General features: G+C 46.7%; 1 long non-coding RNA gene across 5 annotated transcripts in view; it reads right to left on the reverse strand.

The window, feature by feature from the left end:
• Positions 1-16,175, reverse strand: part of LOC119698844 — a 193,687-nt gene that overhangs the window by 145,643 nt on the left and 31,869 nt on the right. For all 5 annotated transcript variants that reach the window (XR_005256288.1, XR_005256285.1, XR_005256287.1 and 2 more), the window contains exons 2-3: positions 15,389-15,445; positions 1,857-2,045 (exon numbers count right to left, since the gene is read on the reverse strand). This is a non-coding gene — a long non-coding RNA (uncharacterized LOC119698844). The remainder of the gene's footprint in view (positions 1-1,856; positions 2,046-15,388; positions 15,446-16,175) is intronic.

A 16,175-nucleotide genomic window follows, 5' to 3' on the forward strand; every position in this document is an offset into this window, starting at 1 on the left:
TAATGACCGTTTAAGCCCTGTTTTCTGAGAAAGGCTTGGCCCAGCAGCACAGGAGGAGTAAACAGGGCTGGTAACTTAATGACCTTTGAGCATTAGCAGATGGCCTTTTTATGAGCACAGATTAGCAGAACAGGGGAGTTTTTAATGGCCACTAACAGGTGCCAAGGCTGCTTTTCCCTTCTCTACCTACCCACAGCCAGTAAAGCACTGATCTGCTCCCGCCCCATCCCTTATTCATCTTACACCCTAACATCTTGGACAACACAGCAAGATGTGTCCTGCACCATCCTGGCAAAGCTGTAGGTCACCCAAAAAAGCATGAGCACATCACCTTTGGGTGATGGCATTGTCAGCTGAGTCCTCATCACAATATCACTTCTGAGGTACAGCCAGTTCAGTGGGGATGGGCAAAATGGTTGCCCCCCTCTTTCTGGCTCAAGAGAGGTGTAGGAAACCCCAAGAGCAGGATCCAGAGCTGTTTGAAAGCAAGAGGGAGTCTAAGCAAAGCCACGACAGGAGATTCTTCTTTCTTATTTATAGCATCATGGTGCTCACCTATGACATCCCTGGCTCTGCCCCATTAAAGACACCCTGGTGTCTTCATGAGCTGGGGCCACAGCGAGTGCTCCATTCATGTCTCTGCAAATATTCCCTCACCCTACCTTATCCTGGCCCAGGAGCAACTCAGAAGCACACCAGGACTCAAGGCAATTACCAAATTGGCTCCTCTGCATTTATCTCTGTGGGTGGGTAGAGGAAAGCCCTCACAATTAATCTCAGATGCTGCCTGATTAGACACAACTCAGGGGTTATGATCCTCCCGGAGCCAAGGGGCCTGCCTGAAGTCTGGAGCTGCAGTGAGCTGAGGCTGAGGCAGCTCCTGCTCTCACCTCGGGTGTGGGGGATCACACACAAGCGCAGGTCTGCAGCCACTGATTGGGAAACTGAAGAAATGTAGGGAAAAAGCCAGCAAGAGCATGGCCAGGGGGCAGATTATGGTGTCCTTCAGCCTGCATTCCTTGGGCTTCCCACTTTTGGCTTCTCTTCTCTCAGCTCCCATGACTGGCCTCCAAATCTCTTACTCTCCTCTTTCTTGGCCTCCTGCTCTCAGCCTCCACTCTCTTGAGAGATATGCCAGTGCCTTATTTTTCCATGGAAGAAGATAACAAATGCAAATTCCAGATTTTGTAACGTGTGGTGGCAGTGCCAATCTTGCAACTGTCAGGTTGGAATCCCTTATTAGAAGGAACATATTATGGCTGGGATTTGAGGCAAAACACCAGGGAAAGAGGTTGGAAAACTCAGAGAAAAAAAAAATTCCTTGATAAAACAATTAAAATTTGCCACGCAGAGGAATTCATCGTGTCCAGAACAGAATTCCTGGAAAGCAGCACTGTGAGAAGCTTCATTCAAAGCACTGCAAGAAAACAGCCCCTAGCTAGGGGGGCATGAGGAGTGAAACTGGGAGTCTGCAGAAAATGGTGCATTAAAGTGTCCACTGTGGGAAATGGCACAGGAGAGAGGATGTGGAGTGTTGGGGAAGCAGAATGCTGGCAGCAACCATGCTGGCTCTGGACCCTCCTGGGACCACTGCTGGTGCCTCTGGGTATGGGTGGACTCATCCCTGAGAAGAAAAGGAGAGTTTGTGGCTCTGAGTCCAGCAGTGGTGCACAAGTCAGCGGGGGGCCAACTCCAGTGGTATGATGGAAAAAAAAAATACCCCAGGTACAACAAGGAAGTGGAAAAGTTAAAGATGGAAGCTCCCAGCAGAGCAGGGCTGAAGGAGCTGATGCAGGCCTCATCCTGTCCTACAGGTGTTTACACAGATTGGAAATAAAGAGAACATTTTACATTACCTAACAGAGAGGTGCACCTGGAAGCTGGGCTAATGCCCAGTGTGTTGGATATGTCCAGAGGGCCCCTTTCCTTCATGCTCATGATTCACTTTGGGGACTCTCTCGCAGTGCCATTGGGATTGTGCAGCATTTCACAGGAAAACGCAGTTTCTTGTAGAGGCACAGGGTCTGCACAGGTGCTGGCTGAACCTGAAGACAAGAGAGATAAAAAAATAGAATCAGAGCTTCAAAAAACTTTGGGAAGAGTGTACCGCTGAGCAAAAGCCAAATGAAACATGAATTAAAGTTAAGAGAAAGATGTGCTAGAAGGCCTGATGGTCCTGTGACACCAAATTTCAGAAGAAACAGGAGTAACTTACACAGATGCCAGATCTGGCAGGAAGCACTGATGACTACAGACCTCCCCAAAGAGAGAACTAAGCCACACTCTAGAAACTGCATTGTCTAAAGATAGACCTGGGCTTTATGTGACAGATATGGGGATCCTCACCCTGCAACCCAAGCAGGGAAGCTTGGTTGTAATGCCCAGGAAGGGGCATGGGGTATCGCCCTGCTGAGCCCTGAACTCACACAGCCCTGCAGAGCCCTGGTAAATGCATTACAGGGGAGGACCCAGCCTTTCATCAGCTTCCAGCAGGAAAAGGGAGAAAGTCCTCTGAAGTGGGTGTTCTTCCTAGGAGCATGAGGCCAGAGGGGGAGCACGGTGAGGCAGCTGAGCGTGCGGACAAGACACAACCAGAACTCATTAACTCACCGCTGTGGTGCTGGGGGTGCCTCCAGGGAGACCACACAGCAGCACAGAAAACCCCGGAGACTAATTGAACATGGTTAATTATTAGGTGGTTTAAGATAAATTTGAATTTCTTTATTGTGCTCATGTTGTTTGTTGTAGTTATTTTTGGCTGGGGAAGTGGTACCTTGCAGGAACTTTGAAAAGAGCCATTTGGAAGGGACTCGTGTCCCTCAGGGTTGGGGTGACACATGGCTAAGCTACCTCAGCCTCCTCCCAAGCCCCTCCAGTGCCTGCCAGCATCAGATGCCAACCTGCCCCAGCACAAATTCTTGTAAAAGGACATGGCAAAGCAAACACCTCGACTGATGGCAGGCAGATTTCTGCTGGAATCCAGAACATCTGAGAAATGATTCATGAAAGCCAGCAGTGGGATCACAACCCTCCCAGACACCACGATATAACCATGGACTTGGAGGTCTAGTCTTTAGCTGGCCTAAGACTTTATGAGCTGGAGACCTGCACAGAAACTTCACCTTGGTAAATGCGGATCGATTTACGTCCCTGCATCAAAGCCTGGTTAACGCTGTGGGTTTCTGTGCATGAGCTGAAGAGCAAGGCCAACTCAGTGCAGTGGCATAACCAGTGCAGCCACATCAAAGGCAGTGGAGAGACACTCTTTCCCAGTGGAAGGTGCGCTCATGTGACTGCTCTGTGCTGCAGATCATGAGATTATATGAGCACTGAAATTTAAAGCGAAATCGGGTGTGAATTCAGCTGGCTGAGGCAAAGGGAAATGCGAGCAGGAGTCTCTGTGAGGCCAACACGCAGAAGAGTTTTGTTCCAAACTCTGTCGAGTCTTTAAAGCCATTTCTGCTGAGTGTTCAACCCACGTTTCAGCTCGCCTGGCTCGAGCTCTGAACACTGAGACCCAAGGATCTGCTCTGCAGAGAGTTAATTCCTGGCAGCCAAATTCAAGTCTCCAGACACAAGGGGTGTTACCCTCAGGGACAAAATTTGGCCACAGGCATCCATATTCAGTCCTGGATAAGCAGGAATGGCTTCCTGGACTTGCAGAGCTCATTTGTGCCAGCTCCGAATTTGGCCCTGTGTCTTTCTCTTTGTTCCATATACAGTTAAATAGACAAGATGAAAAAACCATGACTAATTAGACTGTTAAATTAAACTGCTTTAAATTTATTTTATGTGATGCATAAAGTTCATAAAAAGAGGTATCCAGAGTAGTATCAGTGACCTTTCTCTAGGAGCTGCAGTCCACCCGGATGCTTTTTTGAACCAATTGGCTGAAAACTCCTGGATTTCTTAACACCTTTTATTCCCTCTCTGCCACTTTCAAACCTGAAGGATTTATTTTTATCAGTCCCTCACCCACATAATGACTTTAAAATTCCTTAGGTTCATACCTTAAAATATAGCTGGGAATTAGAAGTAATGCCAATTAACAAGTCAAGGCTCAAAGGCACTGATGGAGTTAGCTTGCACTGCTCCCTGGAAAACTGTCATAAGTATCTATAAGGATCTGCACACCTCAGGATTTCTGTTCAGAGCACTCTGTTGGAAAGCACCTTTTCCATGGAATTTGCAGCCCCACCACCACTGTGGCGTCTGTGGACTAGTCTGCCCTGAGCCAAAAGGAGTAGTGGTAAACAAGCACTGCCCCACAAGTGCCTCCCCAGGCAGTTGCCTCCCTCCAGGCTCTGGACTCACAGCAGATCACTGTTTGGACAGGCTTGGCTGGCACATCTGTGTTTGGACCCGCAGGTCTGTCCTCACCACACCAAAAAGGCAGTTTATATGCTCCAGGTGTCAGTTGGTTCCTGGATCTGAAAACCTGGAATTTCAAGACGGACAAAACCCCCTGATTTGATATGCAGACGTTCCTCCCACTCCCATTTACCAGGCACACAGATAAAAGGCAATTTGGTTAGACCTCGTGAGCCTCTGCTCCAGGATTTGGCACATGAAGGAGGCCAGAGTTTAGTTCCCAGGTCTGTCGGTGGCTTCAGGCAAGTTATTTCACTTTCCCCAATTCAGTTTCCTCCTCAGTGGCAAAGTGGTGCCTGCAATATCAAATAATATGTTTTCCCTCTGGCCACTGCACATGCTTTGCTTTTCTGGAAAAGCTGCTCTTGCCCTCCAGGGTCCCTCACATGGCGGGGGTGGCTGCAGAGACACATCCAGGCACTGGGGGAGAGGGGCTCGCTTGGGAAATTTGGGAAGTGAACAAGATTTTTCTTTTGTTACCAAGAGCTCCCTACATCCTCTTACTGCTGTTAAAATAACCATTCCCATTTCACGTTTCATTGGGAGTCATAGTGGTCATTCACCTCCTAATTCCGGGTTCAATCTTTCATCCCATGTGTTGTCACCACCGTGAGAGCCCAGAGGCCAACCCAACCCAGGTGGAATTCTGCCTGCATCAGCTGCTGGCAGCAAAGTTTAGTCCTCTCTGAAAGAAAAAGGCCATGAGACCTCCTTGTACCCTCCAAGCTCACAGGACAGCACCGGCACTGGGACGAGGCACTTCGTCTTTCCACAGCCAAGGAAGACAACTGGGGAGAGCAGATGGCTTTTTGGAAGCCTAGAGCTGTATACTGAGGCTGTGGCATCCCCTGCTCCTGCTGATGCTGCACTTCCCTGCCTTGTGCTGCTCTGTTTGGGGAGGATGCTTTCTCAGCTAAGGTGTGAATATCGCTCCCCTCGCAGCTAATCCTGACACGCCAGTGGCCCACGAGCACGATGGATTGCTAAGCAACACTTGGCAAAATCCATGCCAGGTTGTGTCGGCCCCTTTTGATGTTTCACAGAAGCATTGTCATTTCCATCTCTGGCATTGTTTCCAGCATTTTGGGTGTCAGTGTTCCTGAAAACCATCACAGAAAGGATGTTTATTGAACTGTCAGAGGGTGAATGATTGACACTAGGCACAAGTACTTTTCATGTTCAGGTTTTGGCATGCCACAATTGGATTATTTCCTGATAAATGCCATCCAATTCTACCAGATGGACCACTGAGAGATATGCCAACCTGTGTGAGAAATGGAGTAGATGCTCAGTGCCACTTATTGGTAGATGTGTGCTTCTCCAGTCTATCCTTTTGTGTAGCTGCAGGGTATTTCACTGAAGCAGTGACTTTTGTGATGCTCATAATTAGAAGAGCAAGGCAATTTTCATTGTGGAGAAGGATAGGTTTCAATGCCCAAATCTGATTTCATTCACCTCAGTGTGGAAGTGCAATACCTGTTCCTCTCCTCTTAGATTTAATGTGTTCTCTGTGACTTGAGCATTAAAGAGCCATGAATTTTGAAAGTCAGGTATTTCTCATATATAAAAAATTTCGATAAACCAATCCTCTGCCTTCCCCTTCGTCTTTTCCTAATGGCTCATTTACAGATCCGAATCCAATAGAAGGATTGTGAGGCAGGTAAAACATCTAAGGCAGACTGTGTTATATGTACCACCCAAAGTTTATTAAACAGCTGAATTCATTTCCTTGGCACTCAGCTGGAGAGGTCTCTGTGGCCTCAGGATGGCAGAGGGACAAGTGGCAGCACGAGGGGACAGGCGTGGATATCAGCAGTGGAGAAGGTTAGGGGCTGTCAAATTGCCCCTGGAGCTACGTGGGGAAGCGGGATTAAGCAGGAAGGGCTTTTTCATGGATACTAGTGCCTACACTGAGCAGAGGGGAAAAGGTGGGAACCATCCCACACACCCTCACACAGGCACTGAGTGAGGAATTGTCATAGGGAATGGGAGCTTTGCTTGCTGGGTCTCAAGAGGGAGGGGAGTTGTGTTTTTCTATCTGTTAGAGGTGATGCAGGAGGAAATCCCTAATTCTGCTGGATGGAAAGTTGCATGTCTGTGAAAACACAATTTTTCTGTCTGGACTGACCCACTAGAGAGACAAAAGAAACACGAAGTTATCTATTCCTGTAGTCCTCAGCACTTTAATATACACATAAAAAGCAGGGCCTTTGTACTACACCTAATGAGCAGAAGTGAATAATGTGGTATAATTAGCTTCCCTTTCTCAGCCTGCTCTCTCCGATATCTCAACACACTTCTGACAACAGCATGGTACAAGTGGTGACTGGTGCCTACATCTCAGATTTACCATCACTTCATTGTTCTCTGCTAACACATTTTTCATCTCTGCCATTATGAGGGCCTCTCTCTGCCGCTCTTCTTCCTGCGTTTCAGCCATTGGCTCAGTCCCTGGCAGCCAAAATGAGACACAGCTCAGGCAGAGGCTTCGGGGAGCAGCGGCTGTTATTGCACCGTCCCCTCCCCAGAGAGCTGCGGTCAAACCCTTGGGTGCACACGTGCACACAGCACCCCTCAGAAACGTGTCTGACTGGCAGCCCAGCCCTGCCAGCTCCTAAAAATAACAAGTAGAAAAACGAACAGTGCCCTTTTCTTTCTTTCTTTTTTTTTTTTTTTTTTTTTTTTTTGATGGCCTCGATTAACTAAGGCCTTGGATTTGAGCTGGTTTGTGCATCAGCCGATTTCTGTGTCTCACCAGGACTCGGGGATCTCAGAGCTGTGAATTTCCAAAGTTCACAAAGCACCGAGAAAAAGAAATTTATACAAAATAACGTAGGTCTGTGCAACCTCCTACTATTCCAGAGGAAAATGCAGAATAATAGCCTTTTTTGTTTTGCTGTCCTTACAAAAGGGAGCTGAGAGGCAAACTGATGATGCAGGACTTGCAAAAACCAGAGAGATCAAAAAAGCCTGCTCCCAAAACAACCCCCTGTAAAATGACATTACTGGGGTTACTTCCAGGAAAGTAGCTACAATTTTGATTGCAGATTTGTGAGTAAGCTTATAAATCAATTCAAAACCAAGCCTGTTTAAAAACCTGTTATGCAGAGATGCAGTAAAATGAAACGCACGCAGGTAATACCACTGGTCTTGAGAACTTCAAAATTTCCTCAAAGTAATAACTTTAATTCAGTTCTTTCTGGCATAAACTTTTTCATCCCATTATGTCAAAAACTGTATTATCCATCCATTTGTCTGTCAGAACGATTCCCCCTGGGCCCATATACCACTGGTTCTTCTATTCTAAACCTCCCCATTACATCCTGCTATCAAGAGTCACAATTTTCAGTGAAAGTCTCTTGTGACTTTTGACAATGTTTTACAGTGAACTAGACCAGGAAGCTCAGAGTTAAAGGAAATCTTCCATTCTGGCAATGAATATGTAATAGGCATTACACTGTGCAGTATACCAAAAATGTAAGGTTCATTAAGTCTTTCAAAGGCAAGAACTTCCATGTAGCTTTGAATGAACCTGTCTCTGCGATGGCGTTAGCAAATGATATTTTGGGGCAGGAGATATTAATACTACACATTAAGGAACAAATTTGTTTAAATGCTATATAGCTCTGTGTGGATGCAGATGATGCAGGAATAAATAAAAAGTGAATAGTCGTCCAACTTTATATGTAAATTGTCTTTGGCTTATATACATAAGAATGCTCTTTGCTACTAAATTCCTTCATATTAACAAGCAGGAGTGTAACTAATATATAAAATAAAGTCATTCTCTTTAATGAGAATGCTAAATATTTTAAAGAAATGCACAGCTATGAAATATTGTCAAGGGCATTTTTATACTTAAGTTTAAGAACACTTATGACTTAACTGTTGAATAATTTAACACATTCAGCCTTGAAGTACTATTTATGTATGTTTTTTAATGTTCATACTTATGTAGGCTTTTCTTTGCTCAGGATTTAGGACCTTTGATTTCTGTTTATAAAATTTACATCTTTAATCTCCCAGCTCTGTGCATTTCCCCATTTGACTCCTGCAACAATATAGGCAAAAAATGGTGAGAGGAAAAAAGGAGCTGAAAGCCTCATGCAGCTTGGAACAGGGACTGTGTGGATTTTAGCAAACATAAGGACACATTTCAAGGAAATGAGCTCCAAGTAGAAAACCTCGATAAACATGAGCCACCTGTACAGCTCAAAAGGAGGATTTGCAAATGGGTTTATGAGCTTTCTCTGAGAGGCAAAGAAAGCCCCAGGAAGGGCCCCAGCACATCGTGGGAACCCCGAGTCATCCCGCACAGCTCCTTTCGGGGAGCCCCATGCCTGGCCAAGCGTTTGCTGGGAGACGGGGGGAATTCCCCACGCAGCACCCGTGTGGGTGGTGGGACATAGCTGAGGCTGGGAGCAATGCCACCCCAGCACTCCTGACCCCTCTGGGGTCCCTGGGGTCAGCGAGTACAGACCCACCACCACACGCGCTGGGGCAGGGGCGATGATCCCGAGAGCGCTCGGCTTGAAGGCAGACCTACCTCCACACCCAAAGTGTTCAGGGTCAGTCGACAGAGCACCACAGGCAAAAGTTTTGCTGAGTGATGGAACAGAAGGTGAATTCTCCCCGCGATCGTGATATTGCATGAAATTTGCTCTGGGATAAATAAAAACATCGACCGAAACTGTTTACAGCGTGTCTTGTCACCTTGCATTATGGTCTTTCCCAACACGCTGATGTTTCGTGACACAGCAGATGTAACTTGACATGTCACACACTGAGCAGCAACTTTCAGGAATTTCTAAGACATGTTTCTTTCCAAAAGCAGCATCTCGACCAGACAGTTGGTCCATGAGTGCATTTAAAACTGAGGCCAGAAGAGCCGGGCTGAGATGAGACGAGCGTCACTCGCAGAATATTTGGTCTGACTTTTCCTCTGTATTTTATGTGCTACAAGCCATAGGCAGGGAGATGGACAGATCATCCAGCACGATGGATGAGCTGCTGCCAAGCTGATGTTACTGTATAACTATGGGCCCCTCAGTACCCATTCTGCCTCTGATAGTCATCACTTGCCAGTGTCCAAATGGATTATATAAATCTGGCATGTTTATGGTATAAAGGAAGATGAATCTGAATATCTGTGAACCTTGGGCTTGCAGGATGATGCATTAGGAAGGGAGAGCAAGGTTTTCAAGGGCAAAAAAAAGTTAGTAGGGTTTTATCAAAGGGAATTAACCTAACACCTCCTTGCATCAGGCTGAACTACCACACATAGAGATCACTTACCTGGGGAGACAGAAGGAGAGCATTAGGATTAAGAGCAAGGACCACCACACATTTTAGCTCAGAGATGTCTTTCTAGCTGGAAATTCTATGTGGTGGTCACTGAGTAATTTCTTTAGTGCTGATGTCTATTCAAACAAGCGAATCAGCAGAAGGAGTCACAAGGACCTGGTTCTGTTGGGTTCATCAAGTCAGGTCATGGCTGAGCAGGAGACCCTAGAGGGAGGAGAGCTGGGGTCCCTGGCCTGCCCTGCAAGAGACACCCTGCTGGATGAAGCCACTGAGCAAAAGCTGGGCTGCATCAGCCTTCCCTGGGGAGTGCTCTGGGAAGTGGCTGCTTTCTAGGTCATGGGCACTATCTTCTCAGGAGAGGCAAAACAGAGAAGCATGTAAGACTAGAAGAACTGTGAAATACAGAACGATGTAGGTTTAAGACAAGAAAACTGCTCCCTTGCTGCAGCAGACCAGATCCTCTGGCAGCAGCGATGGGCTCTGAGCACAGAGCCCATTTGCACTGACTCAGCATCACTGAAATGTAAGTATCACCCCCACTGGGGTCTTTAGCTCCACAGTGCTGTCAGCACGGGCTTTGCATCCCGGGCAGGAGATACCTAATTTGCTCAGAATAACCGCTTGCACTCACTCTGCCTCTGCTTTCCAACAGACCTGAACTGGGAGGCAATTTGGTTCCACAAAAGCAGCCTTAAATGAAAATATGTAAATAAAGAGAGAACTGCAGAGTGGAAACACTCATCGTCTTCCCGAAACGAGGCGACTCGAGGTATGTCCTTGGGATATCGGCAAAGGGACCCAGAAATCTCAACAGGAAGTCAAAGTTTACAGCAGGAATTCAGGACAAAATGAATGTTGCAGCTGTAATACACAAACTCACAACCTTGCCAGGCCTTACCCCCTTAATAAACACTGAAACCTCTGTATCTCATAGCTTCAAGGACCTCTTTTCCAAGAGTGCCTCCTGTAAAGCTTTATTTCCTTTTGAAGTCTGCTTTCTACTTTACTCTGTTTTTTTGCTAGGAATATATTTAGGTAGGAGCTGGCCTTTGCAGGCAGCTGTGGCTATCAGTCAATCTATCAGCAAACCGCTCGTGAAGTTCACTAGACAAAGGGTTAGTGCAGCTAGTACCACAATAATGTAGAAACAGAAATATTACAAAGTAAAGGCTTATAAAATAATAAAAATTCTACTTAGTTCAGATACCTCCCAGTGCCTTTGGCAAAATACCTTAAGCATTCCACATAAGGCGGGCATTGTCTTTATAAGATGGCACCTCATAAAATGGTATTAAATATCACCAACGGGGCTTCATATTTCATCCAGCAGGGTTTAGGCCAGACATGTTCTATATCACACATTATTAGAATGACATCTGCTTTGCAAGTTGTGTACCCAGGAGCATACCTTGATAACTCATTTCAGCACTCATTCTCGAGGCTTCTGTGGCTTCGTAATACCTAATATGTTTAACTCATTTTGAACAGAAGTCTAAAGCCTGTCGTGGCCCTCTGGCCAAAACTGTAGCTGTCAGGCAACGGAGCCAGCTATCAAACATTACTCATTTATCATTAGCGGTGATGCAGCTGTACAGAGAAATGTACCCACTGAAGTGAAGGGCTGTCAATTGTTCCCTGTATAATGCTCCTCTCCTCAACAGGGCATTTCTCCATGCAGGTACAGCTAGAGCACTCTGCTGCTTCCCCATAGCACGGAATTTATGGTAGCAAGGGAACGGGGAACGTATTTTCATTTAAATGGGTCTGCCACGAGATGAATAAAGCAATCATCAATGGGATCTATAGGCAGAGAGGGGTGGGGCACTGTTTATAAACATCACACATAGGTGTGCATCCGTAGCGGCGCCTGTGCCCGTGTGCCCGTACACACATGGGGTGTTTGGAAATAAACTCTCTGGATCTGTATTGGTATTTAAAAACTGGCACATGATCAGTACCAAAGGCTCTGCTTCCTCTTTGCTTGCCATTTCCATAAGAAGGCTGGAATGTGCAATTTAGGCTTCAAATTTCCATGTCTATTCTGCTTGCAAAACTCAAACACACGCTACCTTGAACTTCGCTATCCTCAACTCTGCTCCCTAGGGAGGAAAACAGCCAGATTAAATCTATATGAGAGATCTCCTGACTGCAGACACTACTGCCTTTATTCACAAAGGCAAAGCACAGCAATGGTCTGGGAAAGCACCACAGTTAAGATACTATCTCCAGGCTCCTTTGAACCGCTGCTGCATGCAAATATTTGTACACATGCATTATGAAGAGAGTGTGGCACAAGTCCCTGAATTTTGATTTGTCTCTGTACAAGCGAGATACAGAGGAGCGAGATGGGCTCTGGTGGTGAAGAGCAGGGATCTGGCTCCCACATCTGCCTTTCCTCTGTCTCAGTGTGGTTTCTCCTTTGGAGCCCACCGAGGCCAAAGGGAATTTGTTCATTGCTTTCAAGGCGGTCACACGACAGCAAAAATGTCAAAAATGGATACTTGAGATCAGGAATCCAAATCCACCCCTAGCAATCAACTGGAATATAACTGTTGCTCCCATACTAAGTTCTCACCTTGGTCCATCTGTGTCCAAGTTTCTGGGAAATGGAGATGGTCTGTGACTAGAAAATGGTTTCAGCTCTTTAAGTGAGCAGCAAGCACAGCCCTGATGTGACTTTGAGCAGACGTCACACAAAACCTCAATTTTATACCTGCATTTCCAGCCAGATTCACCCCAAACAATTTTGCTGAAAAAACAACTTCCCCAGAGAACTTCAAGAAAGCCTTTTGTCAAACATGGTCCAACTAAGAGATTGTAGCAAAACCATGGTCAAAAGGACTTTTATCTCCCCTTTTTGGCCTTGTACAAAGTATCCAAGAATTCTGCCACCTTGTCAACACAACAGCAATTAAACCACTTTATATGTATTAATACATATATCTGGCACTCTTCCTCTATGGCTATAGAAATCCAGTGGCCAAAGTACAGCTGTGCTTCAGCTCTGTCTCAGGTTTAAACACAGTGGCTCACACCAACAAAATTCCCATCCATAACAAGATGGGTAACAGGGAAAGGGAGGAAAAATGCAGCCCTGAAAGTCGCAAATATGGAATTTCTTCTGGGGAAAAGCTCCTCTCCACCAGAATGAGCCAGGAGTGGACATGGGTAAACCTGGAGGTGCCTGGGGCAGCTACCTCTTGAAGGAATGTCAGTGAGAAGGGGAGTGGAAGTCTCACAGCCTGCTTTGTGTGTGCTGGGGACCTTCTTTTTCCTCCTCTTCCCCACTTCTGAACATTGCTTATATCCAGTGGTGCAAGGGCTACGCTCCCTCTATCCCCCCTGCTCAGAGCACCGAGCCAGGAGGCTTTGCACTGCTTCAGAAGCACAAGGGCATTTTGGGCCCAGTTGGAAATGAACACAGCAGAGAGGAGGACGAAGAATGACAGAGCTTTCCTGGCAGATGTAGGCTGTAAAAAGAGATCACGATGTGGTGAAACAAGTCTAACCAAAGGGGTTTGCCAGAAACACAGTGAAACAGGCTTCCAGTGTGGAAATGACACTGCCAGATTCAGAAAGAGAAAACTGAAGCTTAGCAAGCACACAGCAACTTGGAGAAACTGAGGAAAGTGGAAATCACTTCACTTTTGTGATTTCCCTCCTCTACAGGCAGTGGTCTCCCAGGGAAAGGCCCCAGCCCCTCAGGGAAGGGTGCAGAGCTCAAGAGAGGCCAATGGCACCTGCTCCTGGCAAGCTCACCTGCTCCTGGCTGCGGCTCACCACGTTCCACAGAGAAGGACCATGGCTGCCAGGCTCCCTCTTTGACCTGATCTGATCTTATCTGCACTTCCAGGTGCCTCTGGAGCACAAGGCTCTCTTATTACCATGGGTCTGCCCACAACAAACTTGGATACATTTACGTTCATTCCTTATTTTCCTTACTTAATGTAGGCATGGGTAGAGGAGCACTGCAAGGAGGGTGGTGAATGGTGGTTTCATTAACCACATTTTATTTCTAAACCAGCAAAATTCAGCCTTTGAAGGGGGCCCCTCCTTTCTTTTTTTTTCTATTTTTTTGCCAAACCCTGGACAGAAGCCATCTTTCCGAGTCAGAAGGGATGTACATGACTGTGTAAAATCCCAGGAGCCTCTCCTGAAAACAGCCACAGGGGTTTGCAAACAAGTCACAGAAACACCCTCTTCACCCATTCCCCCAGGGCTAAGCAAGCTCCCTCTGAAACACTCCCAGCTGCTTTCTGCTCACAGGGCAGCAAGGCCTGAGCACAGGCTTTAAAATTGTGTTGCAACTAGACCATGCAGGGAAATTGACTTTTTAAACATCCTTTTTGTAATATTACATGTTAGCAGAAACAACGGGTTCGGTTATGACTGTGAAGTTAAGCCGGGGCTGGAGAAGCAAGTTGTCAGCTTTCCTCATAAGAGACAGCCACAGCTGAGCTCCATGCTAGATATGCCTGGACAAGGAAGAGCTTAATTCAAACTGCTTTGGGTGACTAAAATGAACTCGATCTTATCATTGCACCATGACTTTTGGGGCCTACTGTATCTTCTGCAGGAGACTCACCCTTCCTATTGCTGTTCAATCTCCTTGTAACATGTCTACACCCCAGTTTCCTAAGAGAGGTGTCTTCCTCTCTTTAGACTGAGCTCCTATCCCCTGCTCCCATTCCCTGCTCTATCACCACCACTTTGCTCCATGAGGTTTCCTCAAAATCCCTGCAACCTGCTTTGTGCAGAGATGCTGGGAAACCAGCAGCAAGGATGGGGTGGTAGCTGGCAGCCTGGGGGGCCGGGGGAAGTGGCCGAGCAGGGGGGCAGCAGCAGGGCTGGGGACCAAGTTGTGCCCCCGCTGCCCCAGCTCTGCAGAAAGCACCTCGTGCCCCGAGTTTCTGCGTGAGCCCCGCTGGCTGCTGAGAGGGGTCAGCGCCCGTCTCAAGCATGCCTCAGTGCACCGCGGCTCCCCACAGCTCCTCGAGGTCTGGCTGTGGTGCAGCTGGTGAGTCATGCACAGGTTAGTCATGGAGGGGATTTATTCTTGTCTGCAGAAAGTCCGGCATGAGTAAAGACAATGTAACTGTGGCAGAGGCTCGTTTCGGTTCTGGCCGGTGCCGAAGCTGAGCTGTGTCTCATCCCCAGGTGTGTGGCTCAGGCTGGTGAGGCAGACAGGGCCACACATCCTTTTTCACGCCTTTCTGCCCACGCCAAAACTTTTGAGTCAGTGCAGGCACTGCAGAACGGGACCAACTCATCTCACAAGCTCCTCTTCAGGCTGAAAACACTTCTGCTAATTACTGACCTTCACCAGACCAAGCTACCAGGAAAGGCTCCAAGTCCTCATGAATCCTCCAAGTCTCCCACTGAAGCTTACCTGTCACTCAGATGAGATCTTGGCTTCATCCAGGCTGGTAGCAAAACACTCCTGCAAGCCTAGCATTTTACTCCTTAGTGATCAAATTACGCAGCAATCTAATTTCCCTCTATATCTTCCAGCCCCAGAGCACCAACCCCCTAAACTACTCCTGGAGAATTTTAACTGTAAAAACTGCTTTTTTTCATTTCTCAGGAACAATAAGATACCCAGCAAAAACAACGCATTTCTGACCAGGAAGCTGCCTGGCCATGGTGCTGCCACAGCGTTAAGTTCCAGGTAATTTTTCTTGGATGAGTTTATGCAGTGAGTGTAAAACTGTACCTGCTGACTGCGGCAGGAGTCACGGGTCTGTGGGACACTCCTTCAGAACTTGGGCTTCTGAAACGAGAAAATGTTTTCATTCATATTTTAAAATTCCATTCATTAACAGGTGTATAAGGTTTGACTTCTTCAAAGTATGCTGCAGACACAGCCTAATAAATCTCCATGACACCTCACTGCATCTCCATTTTATAGATGTGGTGATTCGAATATATCCAAGTGAAATGACTTGCCCAAGGCTAATGAAGGAATCAATGTCAGAGACAGGATTAAAAGTAGAAAAATTCCTGGCCCCCAGTCTCATAACCTAACTGTGGTCTGCATTTCCCTCATATGAAAACAGAAAAGGGAAACACATCTATTTTGAATATTGTGAAAAGTAGTTCAGAGCAGATGGGCAGCCTGATGTTTTAAAATTGCTTTACTTTGTCATAAAATATCAATAATACACAGGATGTGGTTCTTGTCCAAGAGTATACCAAGGTGTGAACAGCACAATATGTGTCACTGGTAGCTTTCAGAGCAGCTGAAATGGCACTACAGAATAAAATAAGGACAGTCTTTGAGATGTCTCTCCTGCCCTGTTCCTTAAAACAGATTTCTTCCCGTGCGCTAGAGCTGGTAAAAGCAGCTTTGAAGCCGATGAATACCTGTTGGGTAATAAGTCTGCAGTGAGACACCTATTGTCACATCTCAGAGGCAGCACAGGAGGTCTGTAATGCCCCTTGCTCAAAATTTTGGGTGGCTCTAACCCACCTCTTCCCTAGATGCTAACACAGAGCGAGGC

This window comes from Motacilla alba, chromosome 3 (genome assembly GCF_015832195.1).
Source record: "Motacilla alba alba isolate MOTALB_02 chromosome 3, Motacilla_alba_V1.0_pri, whole genome shotgun sequence".
In the NCBI taxonomy this organism is placed as follows: Eukaryota; Metazoa; Chordata; class Aves; order Passeriformes; family Motacillidae; genus Motacilla; species Motacilla alba.